Genomic DNA, 7,916 nt, shown 5'->3' on the forward strand with positions numbered 1-7,916 from the left:
CACTACCGATGGATGGCTGTACGAACTTTTAAAACCATTTTCAGACATGCGTCCGGATACTTTAGATCGTATAGTGTATGTACGTCTCATTTTCGTGTTGCTTTATGGCTGTTCAAAGTGTCCTATCCCTTTGAAAATTTTTGATGGATTTCTGTGGGACCAAACTACTTAGGTCATCGGTCCTGGACTTACGCACTATTTAATCTAACTTGAACTGACTTACGCTAAGGACAACATACACACCCATATCCGAGGGAGGACTCGAACCTCCGTCGGGCGGAACCGCGCGAATCGTGGCAAGCCTCCTGAGACCGCGCGGCCCCTATCCCTCTTCTCAAACTCAGCTGAGTAAATAACGTACATATAAGTTCAGTAAACTGCCCTGAAAATATTCACCTTTTACACAACATAATGACGCAACTAAATTACTTACTCTAACTGACCATTGTTTAATTCAAGTATTCGGGAATACGAACTGCTTTCATTGCGCAACAAAAAAGTAAGTGGGAGTTTGGAATGGACACAGCGGTTATCCCAGAAACAACCGGGTCTCTGTTATAAAAGTTACTTTCATCCCCGCTCTAAGCTAACTATTAAAACTTCTGAATGTAACCGGTTTCTGTTAATTCCAGTAATAAACATAGACTTCGAACAGAGGTTGAAAAATTCTAATATTCCCTCGGATTTTGCATTACATGTTTCGAGATTTGTACTCGGCGAAACAAAGTAAGAAATAAAATACGTAAATAAAAGAAAAATCATCCACCTTTCGCTTCTGTTCTGGAAAACTAATGAGGTAATGAATACTAAAAACAAGTATTGTCCTGTCGATTTTGATGTTTCTAAATCTATTCTCATAAATGATGATGTAATCGAGAACCATGTCACTGTTTCGGTATTACCAATAGTCAGTGCTAAAGGGCGAAAACTGAGGTTGGAGAAGCCGGCCGCGGTGGTCTAGCGGTTCTAGGCGCTCAGTCCGGAACCGCGCGGCTGCTACGCTCGCAGGTTCGAATCCTGCCTCGGGCATGGATGTGTGTGATGTCCTTAGGTTAGTTAGGTTTAAGTAGTTCTAAGTTCTAGGCGACTGATGACCTAAGAAGTTAAGTCCCATAGTCCTCAGGGCCATTTGAACCATTTTTTTGAGGTTGGAGAAATTATTTTCGTGATAATTTGTCCGGCTCCAAGGCTCCTTACGTAGACACAGCAGCACATCAGCTACCTCTTATTTTTATCGTAAACTTCGGATGAATTATTGTCTTAAAAAGGACAAACCATGTCTGAGTAATTCTTGTACACTGTTCCTGCACACGCGTCTTCTAGTGGGTCGTGCCGGCCGGTGTGGCCGTGCGGTTCTAGGGGCTTCAGTCTGGAACCGCGTGACCGCTACGGTCGCAGGCTAGAATCCTGCCTCGGGCATGGATGTGTGTGATGTCCTTAGGTTAGTTAGGTTTAAGTAGTTCTAAGTTATAGGGGACTGATGGCCTCAGATGTTAAGTCCCATAGTGCTCAGAGCCATTTAAACCATTTAATGGGTCGCGCCACACAACAGCTACTTTACTGTTTGAGCAGTGCTGTAGCGATTCTCATGTGAAGTGTTTGTTGCTCGTTTCTAATTGTCGCGGTTGTTATTAAAACAACACTATTCGCTTTTTCCATTTTCTGTAGTAAGCAAACATTCCAATGTAATGAAAATTTTATGAAGAAACGTAACTCAATTTAAAAACGAAATGTCTTATTTTGAAACCAAACGCTTTAGCGCTGCTGTTTTGGCAAATGGATGTACCGACTTTTTCATAAGATTATTAGTAAAAATAAAAAAAGTGTTACAACCGAACAAAACGAAACAAATACCGAAAAATTCTGGTTATTATCAACTGAAATACCGATATCGTTTCTGACCGGATTGGTTTTTGCCATCCTCACGTTGAATCAATATTTTAAAAACGTTAAAGGTCGCAATTAAGTCTTGTATTTATATAGCGTGATTCATTACTGTAAATGTGACCTATCTTATACACATATCACGTGCCCTGAGGATGCAGAACCTTACATGGAAGCCGAAAGCCTATCTACAAAACAACATGGAATACAGCACTCACGCAGAATGTACTTCGGAGCAGTACCAAGTATCGAAGTCTCGCGAGCACGGGGTCCCAGGTTCGGTTCCCGGCGGGGTTAAGGATTTTCACCTGCCTCGAGATGACTGTTTGTGTAGTCCTCATCATTTCAACATCATTCCTGACAGGGGCGAGATTGGACTGAGCAAAGGTTGGAGTTTGTACGGGAGATGATAATCGCGCAGTTGAGCGCCCCACAAACCAATCATAATCATCATCATCATCATCATCATCGAAGTGTCGTCAACGCTAACTTACCTTACTGGCTGTAAAAGAAGGCAAAGAATTCAAAATATTTATAACGATGACAGTTTTTTTTTAAATTTCATAATAATAGTTCCACCGTTAGTTGAATGCATGTAGCGCTATCCTCAAATCAAGTACTGCGTCAAGTTTGAATATAAGAGAGCGTGTGAACATTTGAAGTATCATTCATACTTGACAAATGACTGAGGAATGGAAACAAATTGAAGATGTTTTAGTGTAATACCGGATTATATACAAGTAGCTCAGCAAGCAGAGACAATCAACTCTGCCCTTGTCCCATAACGTACCACGTGGTGCACAATTGCGTGATTCATGAGAATCTGAAGAAAACTCTGAGCAATAATAAAACTGTAGGAAAATAAGGAATACTTTACGCTAGTCCTACAGCTTGACAGTTGAAATACCGATACGATGCCATTACGATGGAACCAGATGTCTATTGTCCGATCGACGGAAGTGTAGACACGACTGAAGGTGTATGTACTCGCGTAGTCCTGTAAGTTTGGCAAAATCGGCATTGCACCAAGCTGTGAGTTCATTCCACGACCTCACCGTAATCCCTGTAGCTCACAGCGTGGGAAAGACCATCGCAACGTTAACTTCAACTCAGTGCACAGCGCCCACAAGTTCTCTCCGATAAGCTTGAAGATCCCGAAGAGACAACGCCGAAATGTAGGCAAGAGAAAGTCGTCAGCAGAGTACCGGAAACATTGCGCCTTCGTCTCGTGTTCAAATGGCTCTGAGCACTACGGGACTGAACATCTGAGGTCATCAGTCCCCTAGAACTTAGAACTACTTAAACCTGACCAACCTAAGGACATCACACACATCCATGCCCGAGGCAGGATTCGAACCTGCGACCGTAGCGGTCACGCGGTTCCAGACTGAAGCGCCTAGAACCGCACGGCCACACCGGCCGGCGTCTCGTGTTCAAGATGGCGTGCTTGGATCTAGCTGTGCCATGCCGGCATCTCATTTGTCAGCCAACAATGCTTCCAGTGTGTATTGACTACAGACTTACCTTCATTTTACCAGCCAGAATCTGTAGTATGCAGAGTTGTAAAACTATCGCAAGCTACCATAAGTAAGCGTAGACAACGGCAATTTTGGTCAGTTAAGGTCGTACCCGCATTACTTGTACATTAGGTGTATCACGTGCCTATCAGGCGTTACCCCATAACGCTAGCTTTCTTTACACAAACGACCGGTGTCCTTAACAACCGGAAGCAGTGAAATGTCTAGAAATAGAATGAGGAAACAGAAAGAGCCGTGTAGCCTAAAAAATGGTTCAAATGGCTCTAAGCACTATGGGACTAGACATCTGAGGTCATCAGTCCCCTAGAACTTAGAACTACTTAAGCCTAACTAACGTAACAACATCACACACACCCATGGACGAGGCCGGATTCGAAGCTGCGACCGTAGCAGGAGCGCGGTTCCGGACTGAAGCGCCTAGAACCGCTTGGTTACAGCAGCCGGCGCGTGTAGCTTAAGGAACATTTTTTTTCTCTACATAGTTATCCTCCAGTCTGTTACTTATCAATATACAATATTTTAATACAAATGAAATTGTCAATGTTTAAATGATACTTTGTTTGCAAATTGTTGATTTGCAACGTGAAACAGAGAAATGTTGTAGCGAAAATACAGAAAAATACAGATTTATCATACACTGAGGTGACAGTCATGGATGGTATACAGATGGCGGTAGTATCGTATTGTAGAGGTATGGAAGGGCACTGCACTGGTGGAGCTGTCTTTTCTAGTCCGATGGTTCGCATGAAAAGGTTTCCGACGTGATTATGGCCGTACGACGGGAATTTTCAGACTTGTTGAAGCTAGACGCTTGGGACATTCCGTTTCGGAAGTAGTTAGGGAATTGAGCATCCCAAGATCCACAGTATCAAAAGCGTGCAGAGAACATTAAATTTCAGGCATAGCTTCTCACAACGAACAACACACTACCACATGGCCTTCTCTTAAGGACCGAGAGTAGCGGCTTATGTGTAGCGTTATCAATGCTAATAGACAAGCAACAGTGCGTGAACTAACAGCAGAAATCAATGTGGGACATACAACCAACGCAAAATCTGGTACAGGGAGGCGAAATTTCGCGTTAACGGGCTATGGAAGCAGAGGACGGATGCGAATGCGTTTGTTGCAGGCTCGACACGGACTTCAGTGACTCTCCTGGGCCGTTCGACAACGTATGAACCTGTGTTCAGTGTATGCCACGTTTAGAATCTGAATGTGGTCAATGTATGGCCGAAACCGGTTATGACTGTATCATAAACATGCGACTGCGTCCATAAATAAACAAAACATTTTACAGAAGAATCTATCACCACTCCATAGACAAAATGTCGTTTTCTCCTGGGCTCGTTATAATACCGGTTGGATCCTAGACAACTGGAAAACCGTGGCTTGGTTTGATAAGTCCCGATTTCAGTTGATAAGAGCTGATGGAAGGGTTCGAGTGTGTCGTAGACTCCACGAAGCCTTGGACGCAGATTGTCAACAAGGCATTTTGCAAGCTAGTGGTGGCTCTATAATGGCGTGGGCTGTGTTTACGTGGAATACACTGGGTCCTCTGATCCATCGGCTTATTGGAGACTATTTGCAACCATTCGTGCACTTCATCTTCCCAAACACCGATGATAGTGCCCCACGTCACTGGGCCACAGTTGTTCGCGATTGGTTTGAAGAACATTCTGGACAATCTGAGCAAATGATTTTTGCACCCCACGGCACGAAATGAATCCAATTGAACATTTAAGTAGCATAATCGTGGAGTCAGTTCGTGCACAAAACCCTTCACCGGCAGCACTTTCGGAGTTATGGACGGCTGTAGAATCAGCGTGGGTCATCATTTCTTCATGGCCCTTCCAACAACGTGCTGAGTCCATTCCAAGGTCGAGTTGCTGCAATATGCTGGGCAAAAAGAGGCCCGACACGATATTGGGAGGTATCCCACCATTTTTGTCATACAGTGTATGTTTCTTTCCCAACGAATTCTACCGGTAATCCTACAGTTTACTGCATTATTTGTGTAGTGCGCCAAAAGTACGCTCGTAAAGCATAACTCTACTAGTATGTTTAGCTATTGGGAATCCAGGTAAAGAACGCATTTGCAGTTGTTTAACGACTCGCAACTCCCACAAAACTGAATAACTTGAGAGGCGACTTTTAATGAGAGTCTTTCTATGTACGTGGTCGTTACTCGGAAGTTTTGGGCTAGACATGGGCCAGATGGGAGAGCACGTCCGTATGTCTGTGTGAAGAGCTCCAGGGCGCTGCATTTCTCGGTGGCTCGGCCAGCGCCCCGCAACACCTGCTCAACAGGGCCGGGCAATCACCCGAGTACCGGCTGGAGTTTGTTTTTGTTGTTTTCCCTCCGATGGTTCCCTCGCATCTGGACCAGGCGGCAGCAGATGCGCGCCAGACGCACGCCCGCTCGTAGCCTGCGGAGTTTACGCGGTCCCGCTGCGAACGCGGCGCTGCTCTTGCGTCCTAAAGTGGGCGAAATTGTGGCTGTGTCCCGGCTCTTTACTGGCAGCGGGCTGCGGCCGGGCAGCGCGCCGGTGCGGCCTGTCTGTTTTGCCCGCGCCGCTATCGCCTGTAGTCTATCCTCTGCACTGACGCTGCACTCGCGGCGGTCCAGCGATACACGTGTGTCCGAGAAGTTCAAACCCTGTCGTATCTAAAAGTTACACCAACAGTCATTTGGCTTAAGCAAGTTAACAGAGTGTTGGAAACGGCATTCTGGTACACATTCTGGCACCTGCTGCTAAAAAAGACGAGTATGTTGCCGTAGGCTAGAGAGTAGAAAATCTCTCATAACACCAGCAGGAATCAAGAATAAATAATGAAAATAAAAAAAAAAAAAACACACCGTTTGCTTTATTAACAGACAGTATCTCTCAATCAATGGACGAAGATGAACAAGTAAACTCTCTTTTTCTATATTTCCGTAAGGCGCTCGGCACTGTTAGTACGGTCACGTCCAAAAATCCAGAATGAAATTTTCACTGTGCAGCGCAGTGTACGCTGATATGAAACTTCCTGGCAGATTAAAACTCTGTGCTGGACCGACACTCGAACTCGGGATCCTTCCCTTTCGCGGGCAAGAGTTCTACAAAGTTGGTAGAGCATTTGCCCAGGAAAGGCAAAGATCCTGAGTTCGAGTCTCGGTCCCGCACACAGTTTAAATCTGCTAGGAAGTTTCATGTCCAAAAATATGTAGTCGGATATTTTGGCGTAAAGGACGGACTCCCTATTCTAAATAGAAATGGAATAATTGTTAAAGGATCACTTTTAAGAAACCCCGTAATTATTTCCAACTTCGACATTTAAGTCTGAAATACGGCTCAAAGCTGCCTGCAACCTTCATCTCTAACGGCGCAATGGCGTGGTATCCTGTGACGTCAACCTTGGCCGCTGCGCAGCTTCAAACAGCAAGGTGTAGACGTTTGAGAAATAAAGGCCACAGTTCACAAGTTCACGTGACGTGGAAAGTGCGTTAATGATGTCACATTGGCACCAAATTTCACCAAAATTCCGCCCAACGCCATTATGAACGTGTCACACGAGAAGGTCGTCATGGCCCCTCTTACCCACATTTCGTCCCTTGTTTCGACGCCTCTGGAGGTTAGAACCGTTGACCCTCAGAGCTAAAATCAAGTGGCAGGATGACGTTTCAGACATGCTGCTGCTGAGAATCGATACGATAATGCCTCACGGATTGGCACAAAGGGCGTCTGTGACATCGCCCCTTCTCTTGAAGCGTTTATTTCCATACACTTTGCGATGACGAAGTTCTTGAAAATGCTTCACGCTGGGGCCGCCCCACGGATGCTTCAGTCCTTATGTGAAGATATCCTGGGCTAGGAACCCCATTGAACATCATCGAACTGCTTTGGAGTGCAGTGCGACTGCAGTTTTTGGTCTGGTGTATAGTGTGGAACCGTAACCGGCACATCATAATCGTCTGACGTGATTGGAACGCGATATGAAGCAGCGGTGAGTGGTTATGCTTTTTCAACCCTTCTGTTTTGCACCCTCCTGTGGCGTGATCATGAATGGATGCACCGTTGACACACAAGTGAACAAAACGGCCATGAGTCCCTCTAACACCTACAAGTACAGCAATGTTGTTAGTGCAAGGTTTGTTAAGCACTTTAAAATTATACCTGCGCAGAGGACCCCCGTGAGAGACATCAGACATGTTGGAAAGGAGATGCGTCATGAGGTTGCCTACCAGCAGGCGCTAAGGACGTTTGCCATTGGTTTTCTCGGTACAGACGCATTTTTAAAGTTCTCATCAAACGTGGCTGAGTGGCACAGAGGGTTCTGCAAAACGGGTGGGAGTTTCTTAAAGGGACCCTCTGATGTTTTATTAATGTACATGATGTGATCAAAAGTATCTGGACACTTACCTGAAAATTACAAGTTGGTGCCGCCCTCCATTGGTTATGGAGGAATTCAATGTGTTGTTATCCCCTTCTTAGCCTTGATGACAGCTTCCACTCT

Source organism: Schistocerca americana, chromosome 10, assembly GCF_021461395.2.
Source record: "Schistocerca americana isolate TAMUIC-IGC-003095 chromosome 10, iqSchAmer2.1, whole genome shotgun sequence".
Lineage (NCBI taxonomy): Eukaryota > Metazoa > Arthropoda > Insecta > Orthoptera > Acrididae > Schistocerca > Schistocerca americana.